We start from the raw sequence: 20,079 nt of genomic DNA, 5'->3' as shown, positions 1-20,079 counted from the left end.
GAGAGCCTCCACCAGCTCGAACCGTCCCCTGCTGACATGCAGAGTTCATGGGTTCATGAGGTTGTCTCCATACCCGTACATGTACATTCGCTGGATACAATCTGAAACGAGACTCGTCCGACCAGGCAACATTTTTCCAGTCGTCAACAGTCCAATGTCGGTGTTGGTGAGACCAGGTGCGGCGTAAAGCTTTGTATCGTGCAGTCATCGAGGGTACACGTGTGGGCCTTCGGCTCCGAAAGCCTACATCGATGATGTTTCGTTGAATGATTCGCACGCTGACACTTGTTGACTGCCCAGCATTCAAATCTGCAGCAATTTGCGGAAGGGTTGCACTTCTGTTATGCTGAACATTTATCTTCAGTCGTCATTGGTTCGGTTATTGTAGGATCTTTTTCCGGTCGCAGCGATGTCGGAAATTTGATGTTTTACCGGATTCCTGATATTCACGGTACACCGGTGAAATGATATACGCGAAAATCCCCACTGCATCGCTACCTCCGAGATGCTGTATCCCATCGCTCGTGCGCCGTTCAAACACACTTACATCTTGATAACCTGCCATTGTTGCAGCAGTAACCGATGTAACAACTGCGGCAGACACTTGTTTTCTTATGTGGGCGTTGCCGACCGCAGCGCCGTATTCAGCCTGTTTACATATCTCTGTATTTGAATACGCATGCCTATACCAGTTTCTTAGGCGCTTCAATGTATAATTTGGTAATATACTCACAGCTCAATAATTGCTCAGTGGAGTATTGCAGACGCATGTCTTTCTAATTCTTCTGAGCAGTGTATTTCACTCCAGGCATACCCACAAATCAGCTACAAATTTAGTAATGTATTATTGTAACTATACTGCATATGCACAATAAGTAAAATTTCGCTCTAAGGCCTCCGTCCAGGCCTTGTAATTTTAATGCACAACTTTTATGAAAATTCCATTTCCAAATTACGTTCAATAATACATAGTTATTTTCTTTCTATAAATCTTGGATCTATCACTAATGCACAACTTTTACGAAAATTCCATTTCAATATTATGTATATCATCGTTCAGTATACCGGCAGCAAAACCGAAAAGATTTCATTTATAACTTTCAACCTAATCGTTGACCGCGGTTGCTTGCCTCAAATTAGTATATTCACCCTGTTTCATCATCCCTGGAAGTTGGTGTCGTCATCAAAGGCACGCCCTACGTAAAAGCGAATAGCGCGCGTGCTCGACGCTTGCCGGACACGCAGCGTATTGGCGTCGCAGTGCAGGCGTGCACGCACGCCACCGGTAAATATAGCGCTTATTGGCCTACAGGCTTTCAAACGGCGGGCTAACGTCATTCCCCGAACCCAATAATCTTCGTTCCGGTAGCGATGGCCGTATAAACGTTTTTAAAAGCCGGGATGGCGCAGCGCGGCTACAGATTAATTGTTTGAGAGCGCTCCTGTTTAGGCAAGTTATACGGCGCCGGCCTCTGCTGATGCCGTTGCACTTATTAAGCTAAAATAGAAACATGTTATTCGGTCAAACACTCTGCTCCGTTAACAAAACTGTTATCGCCGCTAAACTGGTTGACAGGGATTTCAAACAACTTTTTCTCAGAGCCAGTGGAAATTAGATCCCTGCAATGTCAGGCGTACTATTTTGATGCTGGATACAACAAGCTGAACAACGTTTACATTCTGCAGATTTTTCTTCTCAGTTTCGTAATAGGATCAAATTTTCAGGGAATATCACACAACCTCCTGAAGGTGGCCTCCGATGTCTATAATTACTATTTGTCATTCTCTGTCGTGCTGCAAAATCTGATGTTCAATTTTCATAAACGCTTTTGTGAATTTAAATTTTTAGCGTTGGCAATTGTAGACTTTCTTTATTTCGATTCTATTCATTTCTGTTTGCTTGATCATCAGTGTATTATTAGGTTTTCTTATTTGTTTATTTCACCTGGCAAGATTATGGCCTGCAGGCTCTCTCCTACCCCGAACCTAAAATCCTTAATAACGTAAAAGTGCAATATACTTAGTATGTGAGCAGTATATACCAATAACAATACTACCACTAATACCTCTACTAATAAAAATAATAACAGTAATAAAAACAATAATAACTGTTGCACTGACATCACAACGATGGAGAAAAAGAAACTGTTGACATTGCCACTCCAGCTGATGGCATAATCGGCGAGAAACAACTGGAAAAACTTGCCAGATACGTGCACTAGAAAATGGAACTATATCAAACGTCGCTGTTCCGAAAGTAAGAAAAAAAAGTACTCTATTACGAAATTGTTGATGATGAATTTGTATTTCTTCATCACGACAAACTAACATGTAATTGGTATCTGAATAGGACGGAAACATCAGTGCGGAAAACTAGTTCCAAAGTTATTGTTACAATATGCGGAAAGATTGTTTAGTACTAAACTTGTTTTGTAGCAATATTTCCGGTTCCGGTCATAGTCTTGATAACGACTAGGAAATGGTTAGGTTTTGGGTTTTGATTGTTAGAGAAGATCCTTATTCAGTTTTAAGACATCGTGGTTTCGGGAAATATCTTGCGTTCCATTAGGCTGTATGGTAAGCAACAGTAAGTAGAATGTCTGAATTAAAAACAGTCTTGGTTGCAATTTATTCTTTTATTAACAACATATTTTACCTCTGTGACGCTTCTTCAGATAGTATTAAATTTTTCCATAGTTTTTAAAATTTTACTGTAAAAGGAAAATTTTCAAATAATTTGAAGACGCCCAATGAAGACGAAACGCTTTGTTAATAAAAGAATAAATTGCAACCAAGACTTTTTTAATCAAACATCGTGGTTTATTTCCACTTCTCACATCACAAACAATCAGCTTTATGTTTAAGCATTTTTCACTTTGCTAAAGACAGCTTTTCAAATGACAAAATTTTAAAGCATTTCAGATGTGTATTCAATTAAAAGTCACAGTTTTAACATAAAAAGACGTTCTGTACATGTCACCCTTTTAATTTACAGAATACAGACCAAACATTTTACGTGTCTTAAAACATAGACTGTTCTGCCAAAGTTCAAATCAAAAATTTTGCATATTTCAGTTGAAAACCAATACAGCCGTATTTCAAAGCAAATCAAAGACTGTCCTACCCTTTTACAACATGAAAATCTTGATCTTTCTAGAACCAACTGTTAAGGAAATTAAATCTAGTTCATACTGTATCAGCATACTTGAGTTAACATACACCACAAAGCACGACGATACAAACAAAATTTATAGAAAGAAAATAACTATGTATTATTGAACGTAATTTTGAAATTGAATTTTCATAAAAGCTTATGATGCATGTCGTATGTCTAAAATAATCAATGCTTTGTATTCTCTCCCATGTGATTTGTTTTTTTGAAAGATTATAAAAGTTCTTTATATGATGACTAGTGAAATGTTATGAGAGATATTCATACTGCAAAACGCGACATATTTGCCGATTATGATCAAATGAAACAAATGGAATTTTATGGGACAGTTAATTTCTTTAGATTAAGAGATAAAAATGGAGTTCCAAAATATTTCAGAAAATACGAAGAAGACTGAAACTTAAATATACGTTCCCATACAATACATCGATCCCATAGGCTACAGTTAGAACATTAGATCTGTAATTTTAGATCAGTCGAAACTGAAAAGACAGTGGAATCGCAAATTTCTTCAGTAAGGATAGGTATTGCAATCTACTATGAAAGGATGCAATACCAAAAATTCAAAGCTACTGGCAATGACAAAATATCTATCTGCCAAATACAAAAAGGCACTTAACTAGGATCTACGCAAAATATCCGTCAGTGCATCACGCAGTCGGCGCTTGGTAATTGTCCGACCAGTGATAGATTCTAAATGCATTGTAGTGATTTCATTTGCAGTTTTTACTATTACGATAATAAAATAATAATAATAACGTTTTTATTTGTCATAGTACATTTTCATTACTTGTAATAGTAATAATGATAATAATCGTGATTATCTCCATATTGTCAAGAATGAATATATATATATATATATATATATATATATATATATATATATATATATCAGAAATGTTAAGAAGTAAACACAGTTTAAGGAAATTTCTTCGTTATGTTTTCCAAATTAAATTAAGACATTTAATAGAAATGTATGGCACCGTAGAAAAGTGATCAAATCGTGAGTAGCTGACTACTCGAGAGAAAAGAGCAAGAAATAATTGGGTGAGGTTAGCAGATAAAATGCAAGGAAGCCGACAGAAACAGTTGGGGATATAACTAAAAGAGAAGGAATTATTCTTAATTTTGACATCAAGTTACTGACGATTATCGTCTGTTTGCAATACGCCTGCCTGTCCTCCCAAACCTGAAGCCAATAATCATCATACGCACTACTATATTACCTTCCAAAGCAAAAAGTAGCCATGCAATCAAGTGGATAATCCAGTGAAGCCGATACAAAAAAAATTTAATAATAACTCGTGCAGCATTAAGAATGGCAATGGCTGAAGACTGCAGTTATATCCTCTGTCAGATCCTGTAGAAATATCTATCTGTAAATCCCAGGAAGTCTTCGTCACCTCTAAAATCAAGGAATGGATCTAAACCGTCCACACAAACCCTGCTGGATCTATCTCGTGCTGAAACTGAAACACTAAATCACGAATCATAGTCAAAATTAATTCATATGGATATTAGTCTCAAGGATTTGTTTATCTCCAATTAAATTAAATGTGATCTAGCAGAAACACGTTGCCACCTTTGGCGAGTGTGGTATCACAAGGTATCTCTGTATTCGCCTGAATTTATCTACGGGCAAAAAATCTACGATAACCGAACTTGGACCTGATTTATCAACTCTAAAGATTAAAACTCCCCCACTGAAAAATCTATTCGCACGTGAAGATATTACTGCACCAGTTTTCGACTCTCGCACACACTCACAACTGAGAGTTCTCGAAATAAGCAGCCTTGAGAAGTACATAGATTAATTATCACTACCGTCCATCGGTTACAGGATTTATTTTTGGTTGAAATAGACTGGTGTACAAAATCCAAGGACGAAAGTAACTTTCGTATGATGTCTCACTGACAAGTAACACAGCTCGATGAAACTAGGACCATACAGAGCAAGAAACGCTACAGTACAGTACAGAAGGTTAACTGACAGAAATGCGCAACAAGACGAACAGTAATGACGGTGAGCGAGAGAGATACTATCGGCAATAAAATACACCACGTTACCTCAGCGGTGACATGGAGGAGCCAGTGGTAAGGATGCGATATTAGTTACGAGTTGCCATCGTAATTCCGGGTTATCTGATTGTCGCAGTCAGTGAGCAACAAGATCAGTAACTTTTTCTACGACTAACCGGGAATCTTTTATCGACTGTTCTGGCGTCTGTGACATTCAGTTAAAGTGGTTAAACATGGCACCTAAAAGGTGGTATCATGTTTTCTGGAGACTGTATCAGTCACGGACGCGTGTCTTGATGGCAGAAGCATTCGTTTCCCAGTGAGAGGAACCCCGGCTGTGGGGGTTATTTAACACCTGGAATTTCGAAGAAAACGGCCGAACACGCAAAGCGCACTACTTTTCTTACTCAAATTAACTACGCTCATCAGCACTGTTTTGGTCAGGTTGCTCAGTTGGGTTAGCTCGCCAGACACTCACTGCTTCTGATGACCAGAACCGATTCTGTGGCACCTCTCTGATGTATTCCTGCGTGAAAGGGCGTTCAGGCACAAGAGGCTTACAACGGAAAATGCCACCCTGGCGAAAATTATCAACTGCTAAATCAACTGCAGTTGCTACTAGCAAAAATTAATAATTGCTAAATCAACTGCAGTTACTATTAACAAAAATTATTGGGCTTATTACGCTCTATTTTGTATCTTTCCTTCACTCCTTGTAACATACACTAAATCACGAATCATATTCAAAATTAATTCATATGGATATTAGTCTCAAGGATTTGTTTATCTCCAATTAAATTAAATGTGATCTAGCAGAAACACGTTGCCACCTTTGGCGAGTGTGGTATCACAAGGTATCTCTGTATTCGCCTGAATTTATCTACGGGCAAAAAATCTACGATAACCGAACTTGGACCTGATCTATGCATTATGAAGTACATCGCAAGTTTTAATGAACTACTTCCCTTAAATAAATCCGTCAAAACATAAAAGTAAGCATCTCAATGTTACTTTGTTTCTCTGTAATTCAGTTGGTAACGCTGGCTGGTTTGGAGGGAGGTACCAAACAGCGAGATTAGGAAAGGATGGGGAAGGAAATCGGCTGTGCCCTTTCAAAGAAACCATTCTGGCATTTGCCTGAAGCGATTTAGGAAAATCACGGAAAACCTAAATCAGGGTGGTAGGACGCGGATTGGAGCCATCGTCCTCTCGAATGCGAGTCCACTGTGCATAACACTGCGCTACTTCGCTAGGTTGTAATTCAGTGCTGAAGTAGTTTTCCACTGGTATCAATACAAGAAATCAAGATTTTATGACAGAGTGTGGTTAGCTGTAAACAACAGTGCAGTTACCTCTAGCGAGAAGCATTTATTTTAAGAGTCCAGCCATCATTTTTCAGTTAGCTAAAGACATAGAGGACAGTGCTATAAGTTTTTGGGCACTCTTGTAGCATTGATTCTGGCATTGATCCGAGTAAAGTGTTCTTCACGAAACAAAGAGGACCCTCTGCGAACGGTTTTGTTAGAAATCTGATATTTCTGTATGGCATCTACTCACTTTAACAATTTTAGTATCCACTTACATAGTAATAATTAGGAAAACATAACTAGACTGCTTAATTTACAGAAACATAGCTGTGGGTATAACAGAGACAGGAAAAATTTACAGATGGTGCCTTAATTGAATTTGAAGTGTTCAGCAATCTTTTTTTAGTTACCTAAAGATATAGAGGACAGTACTATAAAAATTTTTCGTCGCTCTTATAGCATTAATTCCGGCATTGAGTCTCGGTCAGGCACATAGTTTTAATCTGCCAGGAAGTTTCATATCAGCGCACACTCTGCTGCAGAGTGAAAATCTCACTCTGGTAACATCCCCAAGGTTGTGGCTAATCCATGTCTCCACAAATCCTTTCTTTCAGGAGTGCTAGTTCTGCAAGGTTCGCAGGAGAACTTCTGTAAAGTTTGGAAGGTAGGAGACGAGGTACTAGCAGAAGTGAAGCTGTGAGGACGGGGCGTGAGTCTTGCTTGGGTAGTTCAGTAGGTAGAGTACTTGCCCGCGAAAGGCAAAGGTCCCGGCTCTCAGTTTTAATCTGCCAGAAAGTTTCATATCAGCGCACACTCCGCAGCAGAGTGAAAATCTCACTCAGGATATCTATTGTCCACAATCTCATGTGTGAAAACGTAAAAATGTGTTGGTGTTCCGCTGTTTTAAAACTACACAGTATCATGGATAACAAAAGAGGTATAGTGACCAACAAAACTGGCAGTACGTCTCATATTAAAACTAGTTAATGTTGGTCAGTCAGAAGGGTGCCAGGGAATGAGTTCCTATTAATGCCCTTGGACATTTCAGTAGTCCCCAAGTTGCAAACAAAAAATTACTGCTGAGGACAGCGTTACTAACGAATTAATTTTAATCATTCAAGACCCAGTTATGGCAACAGTTGAAAGCTCCGTTACGTGTGAAGCGCTAAATACCGAAGGACTGTATGGTACTGTAGTGCACTGATAGAGGCTCGATTTGGTCCTAGAACTTGCACTTATATAAGGTGCGATTATAATTGCTGCTTGTCTAGTCATCTTCGCACATTATCCTTTGAAGTGTACATTTCGCAGGAAACATGACGATTTATAACCGATGGGTCTTTTTCCCAAACAATACAAAGAAATTTTCTCAATTGCCCTTCTCTTCATACAATTTTTCCACTCGCTTCTGACGTAGTGTCAGAGAGAGTCAGAAACTATGGCAGGGATAAATTCCCAAACGTCAGCCATCTACCGATCTTCACTTGGTTCTGGCCTAGTTCCTCGCCTCATATCTCAATAACTTCAAGCAGCGCTGCGGTTTGCTGCCTCGTTGTTGCTTCATGCAAAGCAAATCGAGCGCGCAATACCGCCGTCGCAGCATTGCGCTCGCGAGTGCCATGTTTGCATAACCTGGCCTACTAGCTGTCGCCTGTTACAACACTCTGCCAGCGGCCCCAGATTCCATCATCCATCCGCGCCTTCAATGACTTTTAATAAAATTCCTCTTTCCTACGACTAAGACTAATACTAGCACAGCAGCATGCACACTTTTCCAACTCATAGTCTCTTAAATATCTGTACGATGTACTCGTAATATATTTTTATTATATGGGGCGATCAAAACGTTTCCGTTAGACGGCCACACTAACCCCTTGTACGCATGTCGGTGCTTATATGCCTGCTTCGGAGTCGCTCTGGATTACATATACGCTGCATGAACGTCCTCGAATGGAAGCTTTTTGATCGCCCTTTCCTCTGTATATGATGATCCTTTTAAAAGATCGGAACACCGTCTACATAGGAAAGCGTCAAGCTACCTACGAATCAGGCATAACATTAACTGTTATATTCCAGAGAGCGTGCACCCGACATGGACTATAGGACTACGTAACACATCCACCTTACGTCAGATAAATGGTTCCCAAGTGTACATCCATCCACCAAAGGTGGATATATGTATACATACAGATCCACTCAGTAGACAGCACCTCAAGACAACTGTTAGATATTAGCAAGACAGTGTTTCGGAACTCATCTACAGTCGCTGCCAACAAGACCCAAACTAGACATTATACAAGACAGTTTAGTCGTCGTTCACTGGATTTAGGTCTGCAGCGTGATTTCGCAATGATGTTACAACCTTCCAGGGACCTAGAAGAAGCGTAAGTGTATCAGTTTAAGGTAAGGGACGCTGGTGCGGAAACGATCGAGCGAAGGCTGTAAGCGAAAATCGTTCTAATACCTCTGACAGTGGGATATACACTGAACAGCCAGAATATTATGTCCACCAACCTACTATCGATACAAACCAGGCAATAGCAGCGATGCCCGGCGAGGAATGACTGCTACTCAGACACACGCGCGGTGCATGTAGTACCAGTGAGCGTGATGTCCGTGTGTAGAATGGGGAAGACTCACGATCTATCTGAATTCGACAGAGGACAGGTTGTGATGCCCTGGAGGCTTGGCTCGAACATTCCGGAAACTGCACGACTTTTGTGTGTTCGAGAAGTCCTGTGGTGAGTGGCTTGACGAAACCATGGTGAAACCAAGCCCAGATGTGTGGATGGGCAGTCACTTCCCATTACACATGTCAGACGTCGTAGGCTGGGAAGATTGGTAAAACGTTAGAGGCGGCGAATTGCGGCGGAACTAAGATCAGACTTTAATGCTGGGCTGAATCCAAGTGTATCTCAACACACAAAGCACCGAACACTCCTAACTATAGGTTTCTGCAGTCCACGACCCACGTATGTGCCAATATTAACACCATGACATCGGCAACTGAAATGGGCATTTGACGATCGGCACTAGACGTTGGCACAGTGGCATGGTCTGATGAATGTCATCTTCCTGGGGAACAGCTCCTTGACATTTGTACTGTGGGATGGAGACAAGTTGGCGACAGTTCCGTTATGATTCGGGGAACATTCACGTGGGCATCAATGAGTCCAGTGGAGCTTGCGCAAGGCACCAAGACGGCCAAGGAGTACCTTCAAAAATGGTTCAAATGGCTCTGAACACTATGGGACTCAACATCTTAGGTCATAAGTCCCCTAGAACTTAGAACTACTTAAACCTAACTAACCTAAGGACATCACACACACCGCTAGACCACCGCGGCCGGCAGGAGTACCTTACACTGGTTGCAGACCACGTACACCCCTTCATGACGGTCTTGTTTTCCGACTGCAGTGGCATTTTTCAACAAGATAAGCGCTATGCCACAAGGCCAGGAGTATGATGGGGTGGTTCGAGGAACACAGCGGTGAGTTCCAATTGATGTGCTGGTCTCCCAACTCGCCGGATAGGAACCCGATCGAACACATCTGGAATGTGACTGAACATGGCGTCAGAGCTCATAGCACCCCCTCCCAGGAATATACGGGAATTAGGTGACACGTGTCTGCAGATGTGGTGCAAGTTTCCTCCAGCGACCTATCAAGTCCTCATTGCTGCCATGCCACGACGCGTAGCCACTGTTATCCGTGGCAAAGGTGGACATACTGACTGTTAGGTCGTAATGTTCTGGCTGATCAGTGTATGTAAGGGTACTATTATTGCTAAGATTGTAGGGCAGGAAACTTTCAGAGGCGGTATGTGGACCACAACAAAGGCGAAATCTCCAGTAAATGCGTTGCTTCAGCTGCGAGATACGCTTCAGACTATCGAAAATGAACAAGTGCTCATAGCTCTTAAGGAGTGCATTTTAGAGGCCATGTTTACTAGGCAGTTTCTTTTGTTTTGGTCTGTACAGCCACGTCTGAAAGTTGCCTACCCTACAGTCTTAGCAACAGCAGTGCCGTACATGTATTCTGCTGTCACAGATATCAGAACGATTTTCGCTTATAACTGTCGACTCACTCGTTTCTGCACGTGGATCCGTTACCTCAAGCTGATACATTTTCCTTTCTCCATTATTGCTTGAAGTTCGTAACGTCATGGCCGAGTCACCCTGTTCATAAGTGCTTAAAGACAGATCAGTTCAGGTGATCAGTGACCTATATTGACATGCATAAAATTCTTTCCACAATACGTATGATAAAACTTTCATTAATAAGTCATTGTAAATTGTTGCTAATCTATTTTTGCCACAGCTGTTGCCTAACCCTATTTGATACTGTGACAAATCTGTATAATTACTGCATGCAAGGAGGAAACTTCATAAGAACAACTACTTAGATAGTGGGTTGAGGGGCGGTTTCACTTCCTGATATTTGTATGTTCGATGCCAGCTGCATCGACGTCATTGAATTCAGATTTCATAACAGTACCATTTCGTCTCTAATGCCTACAGCATTTACAGTTCACGCGTGAATGTGGCGTGGCTTTCATACGTGGCGTAACATAATGTGGTGTCCGGAAAGGGAAATGAACAAACTCGCGATTTCCCTTTCCGGACACCACATTATGTTATGCCACGTATGAAAGCCACGCCACATTCACGCGTGAACTGTAAATGCTGTAAGCATTACAGACGAAATGGTACTGTTATGAAAGCTGACTTCAATGACGTCGATGCAGCAGTGGGTTATTTTGTTAAAACAAGGAAATCCGTTTAAAAACAGTATCCACACAAATATTACTCATTCAAGAACTTCTCATACATTTTACAAATATAGTATTCTTATCTCAATGGGTCCTCTATGACCTGTATAGTTTTATCCTAAAGGGTTGCAAGATATTGTATATTATTAGTCTTTCAATTAATTCGATACCATCTCTTCAGTGTAAAAATCTTCATCCACCCCTAATTTTTCTTCCTCTACCTGTGCGAAGTTGAGTGTTTTTGGACGTCTGAATCCGCATCTACATGCGTATTCCGCGAGAAACTATACCCTGCGTGGTGGAGGAGACCCTGTACCACCACTAGTCATTCACTTTCCTGTTCCAGGTGGAAATGAAGCGAGGGAAGAGCGACTGTCTATACACCTTTGTAGGGACCCTAATTTCTCTAATTTTATATTCGCGGTCCTTAGGGAAAATGCAGTTTGACGTCAATAGAAGGGGTCTGCAGTCAGTCGCAAATGCCAGTTCTCTAAATTTTCTCATCAGTGTTTCATGAAAATAGCGTTGTCTTCCCTCTAGAGTCTCCCTTTTCAGTACACGAAGCATCCCTGTAACACTTGCATACCGATCAAACCTGCACCTAATGAATCCACCAGCATGCCTCTGAATTGCTTCGATGTATGCATAATAGTAAAACGTTGTTAGCAAACAGGAAAGTTGTCTTTATGGTTTATTGTTTTATGATTAGTATACTACTGCAGAACCTTAATTTTCACAAACAATATACAACGCTCAAGGTCAGAGAGGGGGGGGGGGGGGAGAGGAGATAGAGGGTGGGAGGAAATGGACATAGAATGAGAAGGAGGAAATAAAATACGGGGCAGGAAGAGATGGAGAGAGAGGGGGAGGAGGGGGAGGAGATGGACAGAGAATGGGGGAGGAGCTGATGGACTGTGACAGTGGGAGAGAGAGGGGGCGGAAGGAGATGATGAAAGAGAAGGGGGAAGGAGAATACAGGGTGTTACAAAAAGGTACGGCCAAACTTTCAGGAAACATTCCTCACACACAAATAAAGAAAAGATGTTATGTGGACACGTGTCCAGAAACGCTTAATTTCCATGTTAGAACTCATTTTAGTTTCGTCAGTATGTACTGTACTTCCTCGATTCACCGACAGTTGGCCCAATTGAAGGTAGTTAATGTTGACTTCGGTGCTTGTGTTGACATGCGACTCATTGCTCTACAGTACCACCATCAAACACATCAGTACGTAGCATCAACAGGTTAGTGTTCATCACGAACGTGGTTTTGCAGTCAGTGCAATGTTTACAAATGCGGAGTTGGCAGATGTCCATTTGATGTATGGATTAGCACGGGGCAATAGCCGTGGCTGCGGTACGTTTGTATCGAGACAGATTTCCAGAACGAAGGAGTCCCGGTAGGAAGACATCGAAGCAATTGATCGGCGTCTTAGGGAGTACGGAACATTCCAGCCTATGACTCACGACTGGGGAAGACCTAGAACGACGAGGACACCTGCAATGGACGAGGCAATTCTTCGTGCAGTTGACGATAACCCTAATGTCAGCGTCAGAGAAGTTGTTGCTGTACAAGGTAACGTTGACCACGTCACTGTATGGAGAGTGCTACGGGAGAACCATTTGTTTCCGTTCCATGTACTGCGTGTGCAGGCACTATCAGCAGCTGATTGGCCTCCACGGGTACACTTCTGCGAATGGTTCATCCAACAATCTGTCAATCCTCATTTCAGTGCAAATGTTCTCTTTGCGGATGAGGCTTCATTCCAACGTGATGAAATTGTAAATTTTCACAATCAAAATGAGTGGGCTGACGAGAATCCGCACGCAATTGTGCAAACACGTCATCAACACAGATTTTCTCTGAACGTTTGTGCAGGCATTGTTGGTGATGTCTTGATTGGGCCCCATGTTAAAGAGATGGGGCCCCTCCACGCCCGCACCAGCGTGGTGACCAAACCAAAAGTTCTACTGTCACCTCCGTAAACATGTTAGTTATCTAGTAAGTGGATCACAGGATGCTGGGCTGTGATGATGTCCGTGCGTCTGGGTAAGGCTACGCATTAACACGGTCCATCAGGTGATAGATAGTGGACGAAACGCGAGTGAGGGTAGCGATTTGAAGAGCAGAGGGAAAAAAGTGCCATGGCTCGTGCCGTGGGAAAAAAACCTCTGCGACAGTGGGATGGGTAGTAAGAGCAGTAGTGGCTTACTAGCTGCGATAGCTCATGCAAGGTTGGATTTGTTAGTATAGGTATCATGCATCATTACCGTGACAAGCGATGGCGATGTGTCCCAGTTGCTGCAGCTGCTACATTCCTGGAACAATCAAGATCGTTATACAGTAGTGGGAGATCGGCCATAGATCATCTCACTGTGTGGGGGATGTGTGGAGCTTGTTTGCATGCAGTGTACGGTACGGCTTCCCTGTGTGGTGCCAGTTATTCGGCAGTGTATTTCAGCTGGAAATCCAGTAAATGCGTCTGATTAACAGGGGCTCGCCTGTGCCGTTATGTTTGCGTATGCTTGGCCATAGATGTTATGTCCTTGCAAGTATGTCTTTTGGTCTTTTATGTTTCCATCTATGGTTGTGGGCGTAGTTCCCCAGATTCAGAATAAACGGGTTCTGCGGGTGTCTGGAGTTTCTGTATAGTCTTGTGGCGAGTTTGTGGATTACCTCCGTGAGAGTCTCAAGTCGGTATTCCCGGTGAAGATCCGCGATGCGTGTGTATCGTGGAGCATTGCTTATGATTTTGAGTACTTTGTTTTGTATGAGCTGCAGACGGCGCAGGCGTGTAGGCGCAGCGTATCCCCAGACGGGAGCTGCGTACGTCATCAGGGGTCGGATAAGTGTCATGTACATGGACCTCGACACCCTTCTGTTTAGTGTGCTACGCCTGTTGAGCACAGGATAGAGCTGTTTGAGCCTCGCGCTAGCTCGGTTGGTCATGTGTTGTATGTGGTCCCCCCAGAGTAATTTCCGGTCCAGCCAGACACCGAGGTATTTGACTTTCTCGCGGAAACGTATTGGACGTGCACGTAGAGTTATTGGTCTGCAGTAGCGGTGTTTGCGTAGTTTCTTCGGTCTTATAGTGAACAGAACGGCTTCGCACTTGTCGACGTTTACTCTAACACGCCATTTCTCCAACCAAGGCTCGGCCACTCTGAGTGCAGTCTGTAGGCGTGACGTAATGTTTTTAAACAGTAGGGGCCCTAGGATGCTTCCCTGGGGTACTCCCGCGTGTATACCGTGTCGTGTTGATTGTTTTCCCTGCACGTCAGTGTTGAAACTCCTGTCTGTGAGGTATGAGTGTATTAGACGCAGCAGCCCGTCGGGGAATCCCGCGTCGCTGAGTTTGCGTATGAGGCCGTTGTGCCATAGACGGTCGAAAGCCTTTTCGATGTCCAGGAACACTGCCCCTGTAGCTTTGTTTATGTTGAAGCCATGTGTTATATGTTCAATGACCCGTAGGAGTTGTGTTGTGGAGTGGTGATTCCTGAAGCCAGAATTGCTCCGGTCTCAGGATGTCATTTGTTATGCAGTGCCTAGTGATGCGTTTGAGAATCACCTTCTCAACAACCTTACTGAGCGAGCTCAGAAGGCTGATGGGTCGGTAATTTTGCGGGAGGCTGTGGTCTTTCCCCGGCTTCCTGAACATCAGGACCTTGGCCGTCTTCCAAAAGGCGGGGAAGTGTTGGTGTTTTAGTATGGCATTCGTTATGTGTGTTAGGTACTCAGTTGCTTTATCCGTGAACTCCTGGAGGACACGGTTTTGAATGCCATCATCACCAGGGGCTTTCCTAGCAGCGGAATGCATTATAGCCCAGGAGACTTCGGCTGTGCTAGCATGTCGAATATCGTCGCGCGATGGTTGGGCTAGAATGCGTGTAACCTCTTGGTCAGTAGCAAGTGTGAACGCTGGATCTGATGGTACCAGGTTCGGTGTGAATGACGCTGCGAGTGTTCGGGCCATTAGTTCTGCTTTCCCTTCCGCTGAGTATGCAGGTCCGTCAGGCCCTTGAAGCGTTGGGGTGTATATTTTCTCCCTGGTGAAGTGTCGGGCTTGTTGCCACACGCCAGGTCGTGCGGTTTCCAGCCCTTCGAGTTTTTGGTTCCACTGTTGTGTTCTATGTGTTTGTATTTTATCGTGTATGATGCCCTGTAGTCTGTTAATGTGCCGTTTGAAGTACGGGCGCCTGGTGCGCTGCCATTGTCTCCTGAGGCGATTCCTCATTGAGAAGAGGCCCAGGATTTCCTGGGGCACGGCCGCAATGCGTTGTTGTGAGGTGCGATCAGGTATGGTGCCTGCCATTGCGTCCTGGACGGCGTTGGTGAGGGTTCCTACTGCCTCGTCAATTTGTGCTGTTTCGTTAATTTCGTGTATAGGTGGGATGTGGCTATCAAGCGTTTGCTTGAACAATGTCCAATTCGCACGCCCGTAGTCCAACATCTTGCGTTGTTCCGTGTGCTGCAGTGTTTCCTCAATGTATAGTATTACAGTTTGGTGGTTTGAGGGCAGATCGTTTTCAACGGCGACGTTGAGTGTCGCTGTAATGCCCTTGATGAGGGCCATGCCTATCACGTCTGGCCTGTGTCCCCTCTGGTAGGGAATGTGCGTCGGTTCAGTCGGCGCTAGTGTAATGTAGTTTCTGCCTAGTGAATGTTCGTACAGTTTTTTGCCGTTGGGATTTCGTATGCGTGAATTCCATTCTGGGTGTTTTGCGTTCAGATCTCCAGCGACTATTACTCGCGGTGAAATGTTGAGTAATGTGCTGATATCGCGTGTTGAGATGCCTACAGGGCTGTTGTATACCGATATCAGTGTGGTGTAGGCTCCGTTGACGGCACAAGCCTCGATTTTTTCCAGTTCAGGGAGCTCTATGTTTGTGTGCTCAATGTCTTTGTGTATGACGATTGCAGTTCCACCTGCCACGGCGTCGCCCGGTCGGTCGGTACGATAGACACAATAGCCGGGAAAGTTTAATTGTTTGTGCGGTTTAAGTTTAGTCTCGCTCAGTAGCGCGACAAGGATTCCCTTGCGCTCCATGAACGCGGCAAATTCTGCCCTTTTGTTGTGGATCGAGTCTGCATTCCAGAACAGGATCTGTGATAGTGTGTGCGGGTCTGCGTTATGGGCCGGGTGTGGCATATTATTCATGTAAGAGTGTGAAAGAGTGTTGTGATGGCAGTGTGTATGACAGCCCAGTATTGCCCGGGTTCGGCGCTCATGAGCTGGGTGATGAGTGTAGCGACGGCCGTCAGCACCTTGGTAAGGATTTGAGCGGTCGTGTGTCGGGGGAATAGTGTTTCCAGTATTCCCCCAGGTGGTGTGTTGGTGTTGGGTGTGGCAGCCTGGGGTGCTGTTGTGGAGTTAGCGGCCGCTTGTGCGGGTACTGGCGTGTTGTTAGGAGTGGCGTTTGTGCTTTGTGGCAGAGGTTGTGGCGCCTGTGTTACTTCTGTGGTGAGGGGGATGGTAGTGTGAGTTACAGTCTCGGTGTCTTGTTGACTGTTTTCCTGTGTATTGCTGTTCTGTTGTTGCTGTGTGGCCTGTTGTGGAGAATTCGTGTTCCCCGTCCTGTGTTTGCGTGTACGTCTATTCCTCCTCTGGGCTTGGGGTTCGGGGGGTTCTTGTGTGGATGTGTTTTCCTGTAAATGGTGCGTTTCTTCGCAGCACGTGATTTCCGGGAGTGGGGTCGTGTTGTTTGGGGGCATAGGTGTTGGTACCGATGCTTGTTGGGTTTCCGGTGTTGCCTGTGGCTGTTGTGTGGCTGTTGCAGCGGTTGTTTCACGTGTGTGTGTAGGACGCTGAGGTTCTGCAGCCTGTGCCGTTCCGCCAGGGCGTGCAACCGTGGCAAACGTTACGCCGTTCCTTACTGGGTTCGGCGCTGGCCTTGGGCCTGGTATGTCGTACAGTACCCTGCTTTTGTCTTGTTTTCGCCTCAGCGCCTGTTTGTATGAGTTGCACTGTCTGAAGTTTGCCGCATGGGGCCCACCGCAGTTGGCACAGCGTCGCTGGTTTGGCTGTGTTTGTGTGCAAGTGTTGGATCTGTGATTGCCAGTGCATCCGCGGCAGCGAGTTGCCAGGCCGCAGCGGAGGGCCGAGTGGCCGAACCGCTGGCAGTTGTTGCATTGTTGGGGGACGTTGGGTGGTTCGTAAAGTTCTACACGTACGTCCATCCGCAGAAAGCTCTTTATCTGCAGGATGGCGCGGGAATCAGCCGTGTCGGCTAACTCAACCATGTAGTGTGGTAACGGTGCGTGTGTACGGAACCCTGTCATCCGGGAGGCACTTTTACAGTCGAATCCCAGATAACAAAGTGGGCCCCATGTTCTTCCACCTACGCTCAATGGAGCACGTTATCATGATTTCATACAGGATACTCTACCTGTGCTGCTAGAACATGTGCCTTTACAAGTACGACACAACATGTGGTTCATGCACGATGGAGCTTCTGCACATTTCAGTCGAACTGTTCGTACGCTTCTCAACAATAGATTCGGTGACCGATGGATTGGTAGAGGCGGACCAATTCCATGGCCTCCACGCTCTCCTGACCTCAACCCTCTTGACTTTCATTTATGGGGGCATTTGAAAGCTCTTGTCTACGCAACCCCGGTACCAAATGTAGAGACTCTTCGTGCTAGTATTGTGGACGGCTGTGATGCAATACGCCATTCTCCAGGGCTGCATCAGCGCATCAGGGATTCCATGCGATAGAGGGTGGATGCATATATCCTCGCTGACGGAGGACATTTTGAACATTTCCTGTAACAAAGTGTTTAAAGTCACGCTGGTACGTTCTGTTGCTGTGTGTTTCCATTCCATGATTAATGTGATTTGAAGAGAAGTAATAAAATGAGCTCTAACATGGAAAGTAAGCGTTTCCAGACATATGTCCACATAACATATTTTCTTTCTTTGTGTGTGAGGAATGTTTCCTGAAAGTTTGGCCGTACCTTTTTGTAACACCCTGTATAGAAGGATGAGAAGATCGACGGCGGAAAGGGAAAGAGCTGATGGACTGTGAGAGGGGGAGAGAGAGGGGCGGAAGGAGATGGAGAAAGAGAGAGAGAGAAGGAGCTAGCAGAAAATGCACAAACAAAGGGGGAAGAGCTGATGGATTGTGTGAGGGGGAGAGAGGGGGGGGGCAGAAAGGGATGGAGAGAGAGTGGGGAAGATATGATGGTCAGAGAAAGGGGGAGGAGGTGATGGCTGATGGCTACTGAGAGGGGAAAGGAGGAGGAGATGATCAAAAAAAGGAGAAGGAGGAGATAGACAGGGGAGAGAAGGAGATGAGGACGTGTACCCGATTCCCATACGTATTACAAGGGTGTGCTTTCTCATTTCTTTTTTTTCCATTTAAGTAGGCTGAGCCAGGTAAGCTACTTGATAATAATACCGGTAAATAAGCAGCCCGAGGCGCCACCCCACAAAATATTGCCTCGTCAGCAAAAAAGTTTGACGGCTACTGCTTTAACCAGTCTTGTCTTCTAATAATGATTTGTTGTAAACAAATAGCTTATGTTTTCGTGCTTTATCTAAGAAAATAAGGCATAGCTGCGTATATTGCCGATTATTTCGCTTAATAATGGAAGCGCTATTCGCCGATCGGGTGTTTCGTGTGCAAGTGGTCTATGGCGGAATGTAGAAGCAGGTGAAATGTCTGCGGTGGGCCCCGAGTGGCTTCCTGCCGCTCCCCGCCCCCCGGCACCATTTCCTGGCGCCATTTCCTGGCAGCAGCGCCGCCCCCGGCCAGCCGAGCGCTGCTAACTCGATTCACTCACGCACCCCCGCCACTGGAATGCCGCGAGCTGCGCGCCACGCGACCGCCTCCCCGCCCCCGCCCCCACCCCCGCCAACCCCCTACGTCCGGCGCGCGGATGCCGTATTATTCCCCAGAATAAAAGTACCAGTGGCTGCCGCGTCCTCCCCGAGGCAATTCTCCAGCCGTTGCTCAGGAAACGTCTTCGAACCTATGGCGATATCGGACGGTGTGCGGAAGGTAGCGAGCGGAAGGTACCGCCATGAATTGGTATTTCACGCATCGTCGCACATTTGTGATTCGACGTTCGCTACTCGGGCAAGTCAGCCGTAGACTCGTTTACGTAAGTCAAGAAATGGGGGATACAAGTATCTGTTAACTTCTGATTAATTAGTTGGTTCAAATGGTTCAAATGGCTCTGAGCACTATGGGACTTAACATCTATGGTCATCAGTCCCCTAGAACTTAGAACTACTTAAACCTAACTAACCTAAGGACAGCACACCACACCCAATCATCACGAGGCAGAGAAAATCCCTGACCCCGCCGGGAATTGAACCCGGGAACCCGGGCGCGGGAAGCGAGAACGCTACCGCACGACCACGAGCTGCCGACGATTAATTAGCCCATACACAAATAAAAACATATTACTGCTTAACCATTTACGGACTAGTTCGACAACTTCGTAATACTTTCAGTACATTGCTGTATTTATATACCGAGAAGCATTCCTTGCAGTCAGCGTGCGTAGCAGATTCGTAACGCTTCTTACTAAAAGTGTAAGAACTTGCACTGCACTGTGAGAATTTCTTCAACTATAGTAGAACCTGGGATGGTCCAACTCTCCGCTTAGTTCGACTGTTTCATCTCCGGTGCTTGTTTACATACACGGGCCGCTGCTACAGTCAGGACTGGGGTCATCGATGGCTCATCGTCTGCGATGTGGATCAGAAGACATCTGAGCGTCGCTAGGTGCGACATTTCGATCACTTTTAGTGCGAAATAAATTGTTTCTAACTCGATCAACAAGTGTTATTGGGCACACATT

This window comes from Schistocerca nitens, chromosome 4, assembly GCF_023898315.1.
Source record: "Schistocerca nitens isolate TAMUIC-IGC-003100 chromosome 4, iqSchNite1.1, whole genome shotgun sequence".
Lineage (NCBI taxonomy): Eukaryota > Metazoa > Arthropoda > Insecta > Orthoptera > Acrididae > Schistocerca > Schistocerca nitens.
This window is presented reverse-complemented; position numbering follows the sequence as displayed.